The sequence below is a fragment of the Argentina silus genome (assembly GCF_951799395.1).
Source record: "Argentina silus genome assembly, contig: scaffold_59, whole genome shotgun sequence".
Classification (NCBI taxonomy): domain Eukaryota; kingdom Metazoa; phylum Chordata; class Actinopteri; order Argentiniformes; family Argentinidae; genus Argentina; species Argentina silus.
This window is the reverse complement of record NW_028152750.1, coordinates 522,006-540,324: the sequence shown is the minus strand read 5'-3', so window position 1 is coordinate 540,324 and position 18,319 is coordinate 522,006. Positions and strand designations below refer to the sequence as shown.

Genomic DNA, 18,319 nt, shown 5'->3' with positions numbered 1-18,319 from the left:
GATACCTGGCGGCCCTGACTAAGGCAGTGGACAAAACAAGCCACATTGTGATGTGCCATCCACTAAAAGTCAACACAATTCATGGAGTGGTGGCATTTATGTCCTCAAGAGCATTTATCTTTTCACAAACAAGGAAAGTGAAAATCTCAAACACACTCACCCAGCCACACATCACCTTTGTTACAGAAGGAGTCAACATGGCGTCAGGAATGACAACTGAAACTCACATGCCTCATGACTGTGCCGAAAAAGCTGCCAAAGACATCAAACTCAGACCAGATCTATACTCAGAACCTCTGAAAAATCCAGACCTAACACTCTACACAGATGGCTGCTGCTACAAAGGAGAACATGGAAATGTTGCCTCATATGCAGTAGTGGAACAAAAAGGAGAAGGGTACACTATCAGCCACAAAACACTTGACTCAGGAAAAATACCTCAGCCAGCATCTGCCCAATTGGCAGAAATCATCGCTCTCACCAAGGCACTCCAACTCAGCGAAGGAAAAAAAGTGAACATCTATACTGACTCTGCCTACGGACATGGGGCAGTTCATGTGGATGGACCACAATGGGTGAGAAGAAATTTCCTGACTACAGCAAACACTCCAGTAAGACACAGACAGAAATTGGAAGAACTAGTTGAAGCTGTGTTACTACCCAAAGAAATTGCAGTAATGAAATGCAAAGGACACCAGAAAAACACCACCGAAGTGGCCCAAGGAAATGATGCCGCTGACACAGCAGCCAAAGCAGCAGGAGGATACACGGGCCAGATGATGATGATGACAAACACAGAAGACCCTCTTCCTAAACTAACTGAAAAGGACATCCGATACATGCAAAAGGAAGCAGACGCTTACGAGCAGAATGAATGGCTCAGGAAAGGTGCTAAACAAGTGCCAGAAAAGAATGGAGAGTTTGGAGGGTATGGACTCTGGAGATGCCATGATGGAAGAATAGTAGCTCCAGCTAAGCTTTGTCAACTCCTACTGAAGCAAGCTCATGGCCCCACCCATGTGAGCAGAAAAATCACCCAACAGAATATCGAACTTCTCTGGTGGCATCCCTACATGACTAGCATAGTGGAAAACTATGTGACAGAATGTGACACATGCAACAGCCACAACCCAAAAATGGTCTACAAGTGCCCCATGGGAAAATTCCCAGTTCCTGATGCACCATTCAAAGACATTACTATTGACTATACGGACATGGGCGCAGAAAACTGTGTCAGAGGCTACAGGTACCTACTGGTAATGGTGGATAGGTTCACAAGGTGGGTGGAAGCTATCCCATGCAAAAAGGAAACCGCCAGCTCAGTCACAAAGTGGCTGAAGAATGAACTGATTCCCAGATATGGAGTTCCCAGAGTGATCAGATCAGACAATGGCTCACACTTTAAAAACAAACACCTAGAAGAGGTAGAGAGAGCCCTAGGCATAACACACAAGTTTGGGTCAGTTTATCATCCTGCTTCACAAGGATTGGTAGAAAGAGCTAATCAAACCCTTAAGAGAAAGATTGCCAAGGTGTGCCACGGCACTAACATAAAGTGGTTAGATGCACTCCCACTGGCTCTAATGTCTATGAGAAACTCGCCCAGTAGCAAAACACACCTATCACCACATGAGTTGTTGACTGGCCGCCAAATGCCTGGCCCTCCAAGAGATGGGGACCACATCCCGTCCTTAGACATATGGCAAATTCACTGTGATGAATACATGACTGCACTAACTAACCTGACTCGAGTTTTGTCTAAACAGGTGCGGGAAGTGGAGGCTGTGCCAGAGCCCAAGCCTGAGACAACCACCCCAGAGACTCCTGTGGTAAAGGTAGGGGATTGGGTACGAGTGAAGGTCCACAAAAGAAAGTGGCCGGATCCCAGGTGGACTGGACCCTATGAGGTTGTAGAGTATACAACTCATGCTGTCCAAATAAAAGGTAAAACAGGAGCAATTTGGCATCACCTGACACATTGTGTGCCCGCCTTACCACCTTCCCGCACATTAAGAGAAGTTAGAACTGATTTGGCTCAACTGGAGACAGCAGCAGAAAAATGCCTGCCTCAGAGCTCAGTAGACATGGATCAGGGACAGCATTGAGCTGTCTAGTTGTACTGTACATTCTAATTGCCATTCCCTTGCTGTGTCAGGAAACTGAACAGCTAAAAGAAACATCTAACACTACTAATCTTAGACCCAAAAGATCAATGAGAAGCAGTATCACTCCACTTAACCTACAGTTTGTAGAAGGTCAAGATGGAGTGGCACGTTTTGACCTGTGCTCAGTAATCATGTGTGGATCAGATGAACAAAGTTATAAATGGTCTGAGAAATATGTGTGTGAATACTATGGGAACACCGGATACGCTAATGATAGGTGGTGTTCCTCTTGGTCCTATGTAATAGCCAACTCAGGTATTGGAAATTGGGGCTATAAACCAATCAAATCATCCGAAGGGAAAGACCCCCTCGGAAATAGACTGACCATCTTTAAAGAATCCTCTCCAGATGATTGTAAGAACGGTGCATGCAACCCATTGATAATCACTTTAAAAAGACCCCTAACCACAGATACTGATATTTATGTGTTGGGAGCATATGAATCTGGTACTGACCCCTTGGGTCAGTTCATGATCACAGTAACAAAAAAGTTTCAGTCCCCAATGACTAATAACTCGCAGAATGCACAGAATATCCCTAGCCCAGAACTCCCTGGCAAGGTAGACCCTAGGATCGAATATCTCACAAATTTGACAATAAAAGAAACTCTAGCCATAGAAACTGGTTATAGCGACTCAAACACTTGGTTGACTTGGGTCCGGTTTACTGCCAGAAGCATGAATATGACCGATTGCATTGTTTGCTCAACGGCAAGACCAACTCTATATACCACCCCTGCTCCACTATTGTATGATACAGATAAAGATGGCTTTAATTGCATGATGCGCTTGCATATGGAACCTGATCCTGCTAATTGCTCTACTCTGAGTCTTCTTTTCCCAGCCACAGCCAACCACACCACACCACCAACCTTTCAGCCAAGAAAAGGAAACTACACCTGCCTAACCAGAAAAAGTAGTATAAAGGTGGGTGAAATGAATCCTGCATGGTGCACTCACACTATTGATGTCACAACATGGGCCAATGCCTCCAGACTACTCATAGCCAGAGCAGACCTTCATTGGTACTGTGGAGGCAGAAGGCTGTTAAATTACTTACCCAAACATTGGTCAGGCACATGTACAATTGTTAGGCTAGCTTTGCCTCTAACCATGATTGGACATAAAGCAAACTTGACACTCACAGTGGGCGACTACCGTAAGAGAAGGTCCACGCCAGACAGTTTCGATTTGACTAAAGACTCTCCCACTTATATTGACGCAATAGGGATTCCCCGAGGGGTTCCAGATGAATTCAAACTGGCCAGCCCTGTTGCCAACGGGTTTGAATCAATATTCCCATGGATAACTACTAATAAAAACGTTGATAGAATCAACTACATACATTTCAATGTTCAGAGGTTGGCAAACCTCACTAGAGACTCTGTGGGAGGTCTATCTAGTCAATTGGCAGCCACATCCCTTATGTCTGTTCAAAATAGGATGGCCCTAGATATGATGTTGGCTGAAAGGGGAGGAGTGTGTGCTATGTTTGGTTCTTCGTGCTGTACCTTTATTCCCAATAACACAGCTCCTGATGGGTCAGTCACAAAGGCATTGGAAGGGCTGAGGACCCTGTCAAATCAAATGGCAGAGGATTCTGGTATTGATGATCCGTTGGGAGACTGGTTTAACTCTACGTTTGGGAAGTATAAAGCTCTTTTCATGTCTATGTTTGTTTCTATAGCCACTTTTGCTGCTATACTAACATGCTGTGGTTGCTGTTGTATCCCATGTGTGCGCACGCTAGTGAATCGCTTAATAACCACTGCTCTGTCCAAAGAACAGGCTCCCCCTGCATATCAGCTCCCTCTCCTGAGTGCTGAAGGAGGTAGGACCAAGGATGAGGGTCCAGACTGGGAGGAGGAGTCTGAAAGGGAGGAAAGGGCTGCACTTGAGGCCTTGCTGTAAAGGTGGTTCGTAGGTTTGGTTCACACCTTAAAAGGTGTGAAAGGAGGGATTTGTTAGGAATTATTTTTATGAAAACAGTTGCATTATAATGCTCAATAGCAGACAAGTAAATAAAGCTATTCAGTTCTTTTTTAGTTGATTAAAATAATTGTATTTGATATGTCATGTGCAAATCAATTGAATTAATATGTTTTTAATCATCTGATTCAGGAAATATTTATCTTTGATAATCATTAACTTTTGATTGAAAAGTTGTTAATAATTGTATTTGATATTTCATGTGCAAATCAATTGAATTAATATGTTTTTAATCATCTGATTCAGGAAATATTTATCTTTGATAATCATTAACTTTTGATTAAGAAGTTGTTGATAATTGTATTTGATATTCCATATCCAAATCAATTGAATTAATATGTTTTTAATAATCGGATACAGGGAACATTTGTTTGATAATCATTAACTCTTGATTGAGAAGTGTTGGAAAACATTATTATAAGAAACAGTTTATTATTGCTATAAAAATATATTACTGCAGTGTGTTAAAATTACTTATGTGATGGAGATGAATCAAGCATTAGTTCCATGGTATTTGGATTAATACATGAAGAGGTAAGGGTCAGGTCATCAAGATAGATGCTCCAACACACACATAACATAAGAATGATGTAATGGAAAAATACTAGGGTAGGAAAGGACAAATCAGAGTAGGTGTATGTTTTCTTCAACAGGTCAACTCGTCCCTCAAAGGGAACGGACCGGCGATATCTCCACCTGGAACGGATCGAGTGTCAGGGGCTGGGACCAGCCTAAAACACCAACAAGAGGAGAGCCAAGTCTAAACCGCGGCTCCTCCCCAACCAAATAGCCAATCATAATCATTCTGTTTACTGTAAAATGCTTGGTTTGACATTTTGAATGTATCCATTTTTGGAAGGTTGGTTACAGATTAACAGCTTGCTGACTGTGATTTTCTTCGCCAAAAGTGGTCCTTGTACAAGTCTAGAATTTTGACATATAAATAAATAGCTAAAATTAAGAAGTAGTTTGTCTTCTCCTTCAAATAAAGAACACGTTTTCTAACACTAGCTGGGTCTCGTCAATGTCAACATCATCAGAGGTGTGTTGCTGCGTAGCGCTGGATCAAACATAGAAGGCTGCTCATGTTCTATTTCTAGAGGTCACATGGTAACGCATTTTTGAAAAGTGTTGATGATACATGTCATGCATCATTATTACTCATTATTTTCAAAACGGTGTGTTGCTATGCAACCTTTCAATATAGAACATTAGCAACATTCTATGGAATGTTCAGTCCGCTCCAGATAACAACAGACTTCAGTTGATGTTCACATCGACACAAACCTGCTGATTTTCTGAGCAAAACGGACTGAAAAATGCCTCGGTGATATTCAGGATTGGCTGCGCGAGTGCGTGGACTGCGGTCTGCCGTCTCTACGACGGGTTGTTCGTGTTTTCTTTTTTGCAAGGTTCGCGATCGTGAAGAGGAAAGCGACAGCGACTTTGAAGAGGGTATGTGACATTTAATTACATTTTACAGGAGACACATATCTCACAAATTGTGTGTGCAATGATTATTTTGCCAGTTAGAAGCAATGATAGCATTGTTAGCTGCTAGGTGGCTAAGTAACCCGTTGACAGTGTCTAAGGGCGTTGCTAAGAGTTACCTTTAGCTTGAACTAGCTAGCTTGCTAGCCACCTCCATGCATTTTAGCTAAAGAGATGTGTGTATGTGTGTGTGTTGTGAGTAGCAGACAGACATCTCTGTGGTGAATACCGTCCTGCGTATGGGACCGGATGGGCAGCTGTCCTCCACTGCGTGGTCGGGGGCTGACTCTTTCTCCACACCCGCTCAGCAGCAGTACACTGATCCTGAGCCACAGGGCCAGAACTGCTATGAGGTCAAACTTAACACTTAAGCCTTTACCATATTATCAAGCCTTTACCATATTATCACTTAGTAACTCCACCGGTTTACATGCGTCATTCTCTCCCATAGCCTCTATTTGACCACCAAGAGGACTGAGGACATTGCCCTGAGGGTCACCACCCTACGCCAGGCCTTCACAGTGAGTCAACCACCCTTTCTCTGTGCTTTCTCTCTTCTGTCTTCTGTCAGATGGTGTCTCACTATTTTTTTCCCCCTTTACCAGACCCTGCGCAGTTCCACCCAGAGCAAGAACCAGCTGTACGTGGCTGGGAAGGTCCTGCTGGGAGCACTGGTTCAGGCCAATCACAAGGTAAGACATTGGCTTCCTCCAACAGAGTGAATTATCAAGAGAAAATGTAACAACCGTTTACTGACATTGTCTCTCTTGTTCTGTATAGGACGAGGCACAGTTCATCCGTGCCTATGATGACCTTGTTGGGTACCTGAGTGATCCCTCCAAACAGGGTGACATTGAGATGGAGCTGGCAGAACATCAGGTTAGTTCATTCACTTCAGTAGTCTCACATTGATTACCTGTGCCTGTATTGGGTCCTTCTTTTTAATATCATTGCTATTTTGTTGTAAATGTTTTTGTCTTTTGTTTGATTAGCCATGTCAACCTCATAGACATCCTCTATGAGCTGGTTCTGTTTGGGGTGATGGTGGGGAGGCCCCTGGTGGTGGTGAGTACTGTTCTTATACTGAAGACTGTTACAGGGTGACTTTGTTGACAAGTTCATATGACTCTCTGCTCTCTCCTCCTATGTTTGCTGTTAGCAACCTGGTGGTTTTGTGGAGCGTCTGTACTCTCTCCTACACTCCTGCCTGCCTGCCAGCAACATGAAACCAGAGGCTGAGCGATGCCTGCTGCACCTGAAGGTACAGACAAGTTCTGATGTTGTTACTGTTCCTTCTCTCTAGTATTTAGCATCCAATCTATTGTTCAGTTTAAATGAGTACTGTGAACTAGCAGTAACTCAGAGCCTTACCTCAGGGCGGGCTGATGATGCTTCTGGACGACATGTTTGGTCAGGAGGTTCCCTGGTACTTCAACACGGAGTCTCTGGTCGTTGGAGTCTCGAGCCTCCTGGAGCACCACCTTCAGCTTCTCATGGCGTCCTTCTGAGGGGGCACGCACACACACACGCTATTAAGTAATCGGAATAAGTCATTTTAAATTATTGGAAGTAATTTTATTCTTACCACTAAAGTTGCACTCCCCCTCCCCCTCTCTTTCTCTTTTTTTCTGTCTTTCTTTTTTAGGAATTCCACAGGGTCAAACTCCATCAGTAACCGCAAAGGATACTTCAGTGAAATCCAATAAGTATTCTAGTTAAAGTTTAAATAATAACCTCACATGCCTTCTTGTTATGTCCCCCCCTCTCTCCCTTTCCCCTCTCTCTCTCTGATATGCAGGGCCACAGGAGTCTCATTGTCTTTACTTGCATACACTTATTACATATATTTGCAAATAAATGAGTGATGGAGTATCTCAAATTGATTTAATGTCTCTGTGTTTTCTTTTCTTTTGGTGACACTTAACACTAAGGTTTCCTTTTATAATGGGTTTATAATTCAGTTTGCACATTATAAGCATGTGTTGCATTTATAGCATTAGTAACAGTGCAGCCACATATTTTCAAATTATTTGAATTGTCACTATCTATGAATGAATCATTAAAGAGAAGCTACGGGATATGGCAATAACTATTTCTGTATTATTTAACCTCTTATTTTGTGTCTGAATTATCAATGCATAGTTTGTACAAATATAATCAATTGAATCACTGTTTTATCTCATTCAGCCACAGACTCCCTAGTTTATCATCGCCAACTTTAGAAGCAGCATTACTGTTAAGTGTGTCGATGTCACTGGTCTACGTGGAATCCACACACATACGCACCACACTGAGGGCATGTAACAGGGACCCGTTTCCAACTCATTAGCGCTACATTGAGAACTGTAGGCTGAGATTATAGAAATTATCTCGTAGAATCACTTTAATAGTCAAGAAACTACTCAGAAATCATACCACAATTAAACTTGAAAAAGTTCCAGAAGAAACATTGTTTCTCTTTAACAGAGCAATATCCAAGACTGCGTAAAGAGGGAGAAAAATATCTTTCTTCAAGATCAGATTTTAGTAAATAGATATTATTGCACACAATTGGGCTATAAGAATCTCAAAGACAGAATCAAACATTTCACTCTCTATAGTAGTGATTTTGGTGTCTAGTGTCAGAGGAACATATTTCATCCCCACATTAAGTAAACACAACTAAACTAATTCATATGTAATGTCCTCCAACTTTACATCAAGAATAAAGACACACTGTGTACTCTGTACCAGTATAGTAACACTACTACTAGAATATATGGACTTGCAATGGAATTTGGCCTTGGAGGGCTACAGGTCCTAGGCCCCCCATTCCCTAGCATCTGATTTCATGTCTCTGCATTGTGTACTGGTTATGGCATGGTACCACTAGGTGAAAGGTCGAGAGGCACATAGAATATTGTACAATTCCAACAGTCCCCTCTTTGATTATTTTTAAACAAAGTATAATAATCAAGAATTACCAAAATGAATAATAAAAACATGAAAAAATATAAAAGTAACAACAGGAAATATAAAAGAACCACTTTCCTCATCTTACTAGTGAGTGAGATCTGCTTGTCCTATTTCACACATACAATACGTTGAGTTGACACCATGAGCATGCATGATGTACAGGACTGAGTGAGCGCTGCAAAACATGTTTGTCTACTGATGCTGTATCTTGAACCGTCATCTGCGTTTAACTCACTCACTGCCAAAGAATTCCGGTACACTCACCACCTGGAGTGCCAAGTGTTTTATGTGGTATTCACCTAGCAATAATACTTGGATTGGCTACAAAATGAAGAAGTCGCCCTTGGTGCTCTAGAATGTTGACAATTTGGGTCTCTGGGACTTTATTCCTGGTCCTCTGTGGCTCAGTTGGTAGAGCATGGCGCAAACAACGCTTAGGTTGTGGGTTAGATTTCTGCTGGGACCATACATACTGAAAAAAGTATGCACTCACTGCAATGTAAGTCGCTTTGGATAAAAGCGGTAGCTAAATTGCATATATTATTATATATTAGTCTAATTTCCCAACATTTCTCGTGATTACGTAGTACCATTAGCCAATTTATCCATCTCCTCTGCCAAAGTCCTGATATCAGTCAGGGCATAGTAAACACCTACAGGAGCTACAACAGAGAGAAGAACATGTTGAATACCTGTAGTGTGAGACAGTTTGAATATTACATCAGTCTTAAGTAAACGTCTAGTGTACTGTCCTTAGATAGCCACAAACAGAAAATAAATTAGACAGCCAAAAAATGAGACAGACACGCAAACACAAAATAAATATAACATTGAGTGCTAAAAACAACGCATTAAATGCAGAGCAGAATAATTAGTGCTATTGACAATTGTCGTTGCTAGGATTGCGTCTTTCTTGTGCCATTTCCCTAGATTCACGTGACCGTACCTGTTTTCAATTAGTGGCATTTTGGTTAATAAAATGGAGAGCACGCTCCGAAGTTAGCTCTGGCTTAGAGTTAGAGTAGTAACATAGAGTAGGCCATTAGAACACAAATCCAATAAGTGTTGTTCAATATGCTTCAGCTGGGTAGTTGAGACCAAGTGACTTTGGAGTCTGCTATTGATGTCTGTCAACATGAAATCTGTCAAGAAATCTGCCCTATTTCACTCTGAGAAATCCCATAGGAATGGTTTTCGTCCTGTGGAGAGATAGAAATAGAAATGTAGTAAAGTGTCTTATTGGTCAATAATGGTCTGTAATGAGAGTTGGTGTCATTACAGATTCACACAAAACAAACTCAAGCAGTAGTCAGTCACCATTTCAAGTTATATTTAATAGACTAGGACAGTTCAGATTAAAATACATGTTCATCTGGGTTTAAAGATGAGAGCATAAAACCTCTTCTGATAGAGAGGGACTTCAAAAATGTAATTGGATATAGGGCCATCGCAGATTTTGTCCACAGCCACTCCCATGGCAGTCATTAAAAAACAATTAAAAAAAACATTGGTAATTATGTGAAACACCAAATTTCCTGATTCACGGCTCATTCTGAGAATTGGAATCATATACCAGCTATACACTAACTATGTATAACTTTGGTTTGTAGTCTCACTGAGGTCCAGCTCTCCACCAAGGGCACTGCAGAGGGACACAGCACGCCTCACCTCCCACAGGGACCAGGTACAGGAGCTACAGGAGGAGGGCTTTGCTGGAGCTGAGGGGAGACAGAGGAGGGAGCGTACATTGTACAATGAGAAATCCTCCTCCCTCCTCCTCATCAGAGATCAGTGTGTCTGTCCTTACCCCAGACGGACTGTGTCTAAGTGGGATGAGCTCTGTGCTGTGTCCCTCTGCTCCTATGCTGACAGGTCCACAAAGGAGGAGCAGGAAAAATCCAGCCTGTGCTGCAGAGCCCTGAGCTGCTCTGCTGCTGCCCCCTGCTGGATGTGTGAGGCAGTGCAGCAGTGGAGGAACCTCAGCAGCAGCCTCCTGTCAACACTGCAGCAAGGGATACAGGGTCAGCTGTACCTGGTGGAAGACCTCGTTGATGAAGATGATGTTGTCCCGCCAGCCGGACAGCGTGCTGCTGTTGGAGTGGCTCTTCTCTGGCTCGGCAGGCCCGTTGGGCTCCCCCTCCTCTCCAGTCCTTCTCCTTCCCCTGGAGAATTGCACAACTTTTTTTATAGATTGGTGTTACAAATTCTTTAGCCGAGTAGTTTTACTGAGTTAATACCTATGTCTGATCTAAATTTCATGTGAATGGCTGCAATGGAAATATGTTGAATTAAACATTTGTTGATGTGTTGAATACTTATTTTCCCGCACTGTATATACACACTCACTGAGCACGTTATTAGGAACACTATACTATACTCGGTAGGGCCTCCCTTTGCTCTGAAAACAGCCTCAATTCTTTGTGGCATTGATTCCACAAGATGTTTATAACATTTCTTTGACATTCTGGTCCATGATGACATGATTGCATCACGCGATTGCTGTAGATTTTTCAGGTGCACTTCCAAGCTGTGAATCTCCCGTTCTACCACATCCCAAAGGTGTTCTATTTGATTCAGATCTGGTGGCTGGGAAGGCCACTGAAGAACACAGAACTCATTGTTATGTTTCTGAAACCAGTTTTAGACGACTTTTGCTTTGCGACATGGTGCATTAGCATGCTGGAAGTAGCCATTAGAAGATGGGTAAATTGTGGCCATGAAGGCATGCACATGGTCAGCAACAATACTCAAATAGGCTGTGGCATTCAAGCAATATGATTGATTGGTATTAACAGGCCCAAAGTGTGCCAAAAAAACATTCCCCACACCATTACACCACCTCCACCATGAGAATGTGTACAGGTGTTGCTAATAAAGTGTTTGTTGAATGTATATATATTATATATATATATATATATATATATATATATTTGTATTTATTATACTACAGCATGTATTATACTTCAGCACTTTCATATTTATTTGTCTCTGTGTGTGGTTTACATATGTATGTATATATAGTGTGTGATTTTCTCGAATTGTAGGTCATCAGCACTTATTACCGTCTACCTTTTTCTAAAATGTTTGTTAATATATCACAGCACTTACGCATGCCCACTTTATTATGGGGGTTTTACCTCCTTTTATGTATAATTGTCTTTTCACTATGCTTATTACTAATTTATTACATGTCCCCAGCATATATATATATACTTGTTATTATCTATTTATATAGGCAGTGCTAACCCTAAGTAAGTGCATGTTTGAGACAACATCATCTGTGTGTGTGTGTGTGTGTGTGTGTGTGGTGTGTGGCGTGTGTTCGGTCCTCACCTGTACATGCGTGCTGTCCATCTCCGTGGTGAGCAGCTGCTCTGGGTCTCCTCCACCTCGTCCTAGCTGCTCTTCTCCGGCTCCATTATGAAGGTGGGCTGCTCCTGCAGGATCAACTTCCTGTACACCTTGATCACCTTGCGGGTCGCTGATGCCTCGCAGGACGGCAACAGGAAGGCCTGCAGGGGGAAGATAGAGACATCAGGAGATTTACTAGAATATACGTTATGTATTATAATGTATTATGATAATACATTAGAATTATAATTATTATATAATGATATAATATAATTCCAGGAGGTTGTTCCTCTCCTTCTCCTGACTGCACACACACATGATCTCTATTTTCATCCTGAGAATGAGTGTGTTGGAGTCAAATTTCTAAGAATGTGTCTTCGATGGAGTGATACAGTCCGTCCACTAGAGGACAGTCCAATAGAACTCATCTCATAGGGTCATTCAGATCAATACTACATTCAAAAGCAAGTGGTGACCGTGAGGAAATCAAATGAGCATTAAACGTACGGTAATGCTAACATATTTCTGTCATATCATATCTTTCTACAGTGAAAATACGACATGTGAATTGTAGGTTTGTTTCATTTGTTTAATCTGGTAACTCTTCTAAAACGTCTAAAAACGTTACTCTTCATATTTTTAGACAACATTAAACGATAACAACTTGAGCCCATGGTACTTCTGCACATCTGTACCTGGTGGAAGAACTTGTTGACGAAGATAATGTTGTCCTGCCAGTCGGACAGCGTGCTGCTGTTGGAGTGGCTCTTCTCTGGCTCGGCGGGCCCGTTGGGCTTCCCCTCCTCCCCAGTCCTTCTCCTTCCCCTGGAGAATTGCACATAACTTAGTCAAGTCTCACCCTCCTCCTCCTCTCCCCTCACCTAGTCAAGTCTCACCCTCCTCCTCCTCTCCCCTCACCTAGTCAAGTCTCACCCTCCTCCTCCTCTCCCCTCACCTAGTCAAGTCTCACCCTCCTCCTCTCTTCTCACCCTCCTCCTCCTCCTCTCCCCTTACCCAGTCAAGTCTCACCCTCCTCCTCCTCCTCCTCCTCTTCCTCTCCCCTGCACTCAAGTCTCACCCTCCTCCTCTCCCCTCACCTCATCAAGTCTGGAGTTGGTTTCTTATTGGCGAGTCCCGTTCCATCCTAAATGGCCATCATGACAAAGATTATTTTAGATTTTAAAATGAGCAGTTGGCCTACATGTGTCCAGTAATGTGATCATGAAGGTGATTCAGTGTCATTGAGTTGGTCAATAATGGTCTTGAGAGTTGAGATTCACACAAAACAAACTCAAGTCGTAGTCAGTCACCATTTAAAGTTAAACATCTACGTTATATTTAATAGTCTAGGACAGTTCAGATTAAAATACATGTTCATCTGGGTTTAAAGATGAGAGCATAAAACCTCTTCTGATACAGAGGGACTTCAAAAATGTAACTGGATGTAGGGCCATCGCAGATTTTGTTGCCGTCATTTAAAAAAAGAAAAGAAAAAAGCATCGCAAATGATGGTTAAAACTGTTTGTAAAACACCACATTTCCTGACTCATGGCTCATTCTGAGAACTGGAATCATATACTTGAGGGCAGTCTAATGACAGTGGAAGTTTGTTTTTACTATACCTGAAAACTTTGTTTTGATTATGTCATTGATTTTATTATAACATGTGAAAAAGAGCTACTTTGAACACACATCCATCAAATGCAGCCCTTACATTACTAATTAGAGAGACAATCTACACAACACAACTCCATAGGCTCAAACACATGTGTTACAGCTTGATATGATATCACAATTATGTGATGTTCCATACGATGACATCATACATGGGTTGCCATAGGGTAGTATTGGGTATGTGAACTTCCCGGGCATCAGGTAGATGGAGAAAGACTCAGCATTGGTAAGTCCTCTGTACAACATTTTACAAACATTTCAGTCAAAAGGCCTTAATTGTTATAAAAATGTTGTCTTTGGTGTGAATTTCCATAAGTAATTAATGGTGAGCAACATGTATTTCTCTTGTTTTTGGGGTTAGGGTAATATGCATGAATTTGAAAACAAAACCAAAAAGACACTATTCACCCTCTCTATCCTACTAATTCAATCAAAAGCAATCAAAGGATCAACACGTCTAGGTTTGAGATAGCACTAAATCAGGACAAGTGGTATATTTTACGAGTGGTGTATTTCCTTGGTGTATATATCACTTGTACAAATTATGAGAACTGAAATCATCAACCTGTGAGGTGGTCTTATGGCAGTGGTAAATGGTTTCTACAGTACCCCAAACTACCTTTGGATTTAATTTGCTAATGTAATAAAAGAGCTTTTGCATAAATACTGCAATGTGAGTTCCACCAATCTCAGCCCTTGGATTAATACAGTTACAGTAACTACAGAGAAAATACCCAAACTGCATCTTTACAGGCACAAGTACAGTTTGATGTGATGTCACAATGATATGATGTCACAAACAATGCCATAGGGATAGAGTCTTGGGTATGTGAACATTCTGGTAGTCAGGTAGTTGGAGAAAGACTGACCATTGACCAAATGTTCCAAATGTTTCACTGAAAAAGCAATGATTGTTATCAAAATGATATAATGTCCTGCTAAGTTGTACAGTATTGTGCACAGAAAATATTCAAGTTTTGTCTTGGTGTGCATTAACATTAATAAATCAATTAATTGGTAAGAAGCATGTATTTAACCATTGTTAGATTTGATGCAATCTGGAATTTGTAATCATTGTTTCTGAACAACTTGCGTTAATATGCTTTTTTGAAAAAAATATCTCTAAAAAGACTTACGAGTGTTCCATGAACATTTTGTTTGCTATATAATACATTGGTAGTACAAAGAGAAAGCTGGAAAAGTGTTTGCTAACAGATAGTTGTAGATAGGGTGTGTATTTGTTTTGGGCTGACTTATGGTAAGATCTATCAATATGTGTTTGCCACTAAAATGTCAGCATTACTGAGGGCATTGGAGGTGGTTTTATTGAAGGCCGATGCAGGCCCAGCCTAGTGCATGGTTGTATACATGGCTATAGTAATTTAAAATGTTCAGCGTGGAATGAACCTGCGTGCCACTGTTACATTTCATGATGTCACAGTGACATCATCAGAGGTGCCATGGTTATTATTGCTAGGAGATGCGAGATACAGTACAACAAATATGACAGAATATGTTGTAACACAGTGATATCACACAAGTGGTGACCATTTGACGCCGGCTACCATGGTAACCTACTGTAGGTAAAATTTTAAATGGCATTACACATATAGCACACTGCTTTTACACATGCAGTTCACTATAATACTGTAGGGAATAAGCTGTTATTGGAGATGTAAATTGTTACATTGAAAGTCATATTTTCATACCTAATATTAGAGAAAAGGTACTGGGCAAATGCATGGAATGTAGACCTACACATTTTTCATTCACATTCTGAGCTGATCATCAGTTCAATGGTGCTCGTAGAGTGAGTTGCAGGTCAAACTCTTTATTATTTAGCTACTTTATTGTAGTGGGTTGATGTAAATGTACTGCTTTTGACTATGTACTGTATTTTGGAGATGTAATGTACCGTTACTTTATGCAATGTTAATGTGCTTAAATGTGTCTGATTAATATTGCCTTTATGCACCTGACACCATAAACAAAGTACCTTCTGGAAAAATAAACTTCTTCTAATCCAAGCCAGCTCTGCGATATTCTAGAAGGTCAGAGTTGAGCAGTTAGCACAGCAACATTGTTTGCGAAGAGGTTAGATGAGTAAGTAAGATATCTTTGAATGCTTTCATATGTATCAGGCCGAAAAAAAGTATACATATGATCAGTCTTTTTTCTGATAAAATAGTTGTTGTTTTTTTGTTTAACAGTACCACTTTGTCTGTTTTTCCATTTTCTTGAAGCATCTGCACTCGATTTCCAGCCAGCATCATAGTCATGACAGTGAAAGTGTCCAAACAGGTGACATGAAAAAATATCAAAAGGGGGATGAGGAGAAGAAAGCGGATCTCCACACTGATGAAACATGGGCAGATGAGGAAGATACTAGCGAAAGAAAACAAAAACATGGAGAGGAAAAACTGTCTGTGGAGTATAAGGCAGCTATTAAAGAGATTGACAACATTTGGATGAACTTTCGTTCATCTTGGTCTAATAATGGAAATAGTCTAGTCGTGGTGTGGGCCAGGAGTGACTACAACCTATAATAAGCCTTCTTTACTTTGCTACAGCCATCGCTGGCTGACATTGTCATTCACTGCCATCAACGGAAATCAATGTTTCCCACATTATATTTCATGCCAACGTCAATCAAAAGTAACCTCAAACCAAGTACTGTAACAAAGTGATGAAGGCTTATCAAAGGTTACAGATGCATAGTCTTGAACCAAAATAAGAAAAACATACAATAATGATTGAATGGGTGGACTATGGCTTTAAAAGACCCAGAAAACAACCAAAATATCGTATGATGAAAAGAAAGAGATTCCCCAGACTGATGAAGAATAATGGACAGATGCCAAAAATAGAAATGAGACATTTTTTTAAATATACTGTGAAGAGGAGGTGAAAGTAATAAAGGGAGTGGAGAAAACAAGGGAACAAAGCTTTAGTCACAGTGAAAAGGTAATTAGTGAACAGGAGAGAAGTGCCATCACACTTACTTGAGATTTTTTGATCATTTTGAGTTACAATTCTAGTGTTTCTTTTTTGTTCATCTGGTTCACTTTCTTACCTCTGTATCTATCTACAGTTTTCCCGTCTTTTCCAAGGGTAAACAGACCCAAGTTCAATACCCAACAGCCACACTTGGCAGAGTAGACAGCGAACACAATGCAAAGGTGGGCTAATGGAAAACTGTTTTGATAGATTCAACAGTTTAGATTGTAGATTCATTGATAGGTTGGTTGATTGATTTACATTGAGCAGGACCTCTCTCTTTATGTTCCTTCCTCAGATGTCTATCCACAGCTGGACAATGGTAATTTGCTGAAATGAACTGTGTATTAACAGTCAGGAGAATTCAAAAGGTAAGAGGAGACTAACAGCAAAAATATGTATAAAAAGTAGCTTGAGTAGAAAAAATGTGAAACAATAAGCCTACAACAAAAACCAAGTCACCAGCGTGGCTGAAGCCATATTTATTCTGAATGGCCATACCTGAATAAAGTATTCATGCAGTAAGTTATGGTTTATAATGTTTGTAGAGCGCACACATACACTCACCGGCCTCTTTATTAGGTACACCTTGTTAGTACCGGGTTGGAATCCCTTTTGCCTTCAGAACTGCCTTAATTCTTTGTGGCATAGATTCAACAAGGTGCTGGAAACATTCCTCAGAGATTTTGGTCCATATTGACATGATAGCATCACGCAGTTGCTGCAGATTTGTAGGCTGCACCTCCATGATGTGAATCTCCCGTTTCACCACATCCCAAAGGTGCTCAATTGAATTGAGATCTGGTGGCTGTGGAGGCCATTGGAGTACAGTGTCACTCATTGTCATGTTCAAGAAACCAGTTTGAGATGATTTGAGCTTTGTGACATGGCACGTTATCCTGCTGGAAGTAGCCATCAGAAGATGGGTACACTGTGGTCATAAAGGGATGGACATGGTCAGCAGCAATACTCAGGTAGGCTGTGGCGACAAAGAAAGAAACAAACCTGTTCTGTCCTCATACATAGCTGAACACCTCTAAACACCTCCCAAGAGTCTGGAGACAGAATGTCAGTCTGACTTCAGGTTTATTGACTTAGAAAGAGTGAAACTGAGAAAGAGAAACAATAATCAATGATATGGTTTCACATCCACACATTGCCTTGCCATACATCACAGAGATGATCTAACAAAGAAATAGCGACATATAGCTACAATGTGTTGTATTAACATTGAAATATAGTATCCTCTCTTAGCTAACATAACCAAGAATACCCAATGTGTTCTTATATAATGCTAGTATGGTCTCACATGAAGAAATAAAAGGTAAGTTTACATAATCACCATGAAAGCCAATAGTACAAGCTAAACTAGCATCTTCCACAACACAAACACTTGTCTACAGTGGGATATTACTGATATCCTCGCCACAGATGTTGTATGATGCAACAATACACAGGTAAAGATAATTTTATGCCACGTCCTACACATTTGGGGTAGTCAATGGTCCGAGGAGAAGCACACCTGTTAACCATCTCAATGCCTCTCCTTTCAGTCATAGGGTGAGGGTTAGGGTAGGAGTTTCTCATAGAAGTCTGTCTGTGTGTGGTAATGCTGATCTGCACTGTGTGACTGCAGCCTTTTAGGAAGTGAATAGGTTGGTTTCACATACACTAAAATATGTGTACTTAACCCTCCTA

The 18,319-nt window shown here is 41.1% G+C and overlaps 1 pseudogene across 1 annotated transcript in view; it reads left to right on the top strand.

Annotated features, from left to right (window-relative positions):
* Positions 1-677: 677 nt before the first annotated feature.
* The window catches only part of LOC310824652 (cytochrome P450 3A30-like), a 169,946-nt pseudogene continuing 152,304 nt past the window's right edge, over positions 678-18,319 (top strand). The window contains exons 1-3 of the transcript in view: positions 678-928; positions 1,124-1,256; positions 1,767-1,835. The product of the transcript in view is annotated as a cytochrome P450 3A30-like (transcript). The remainder of the gene's footprint in view (positions 929-1,123; positions 1,257-1,766; positions 1,836-18,319) is intronic.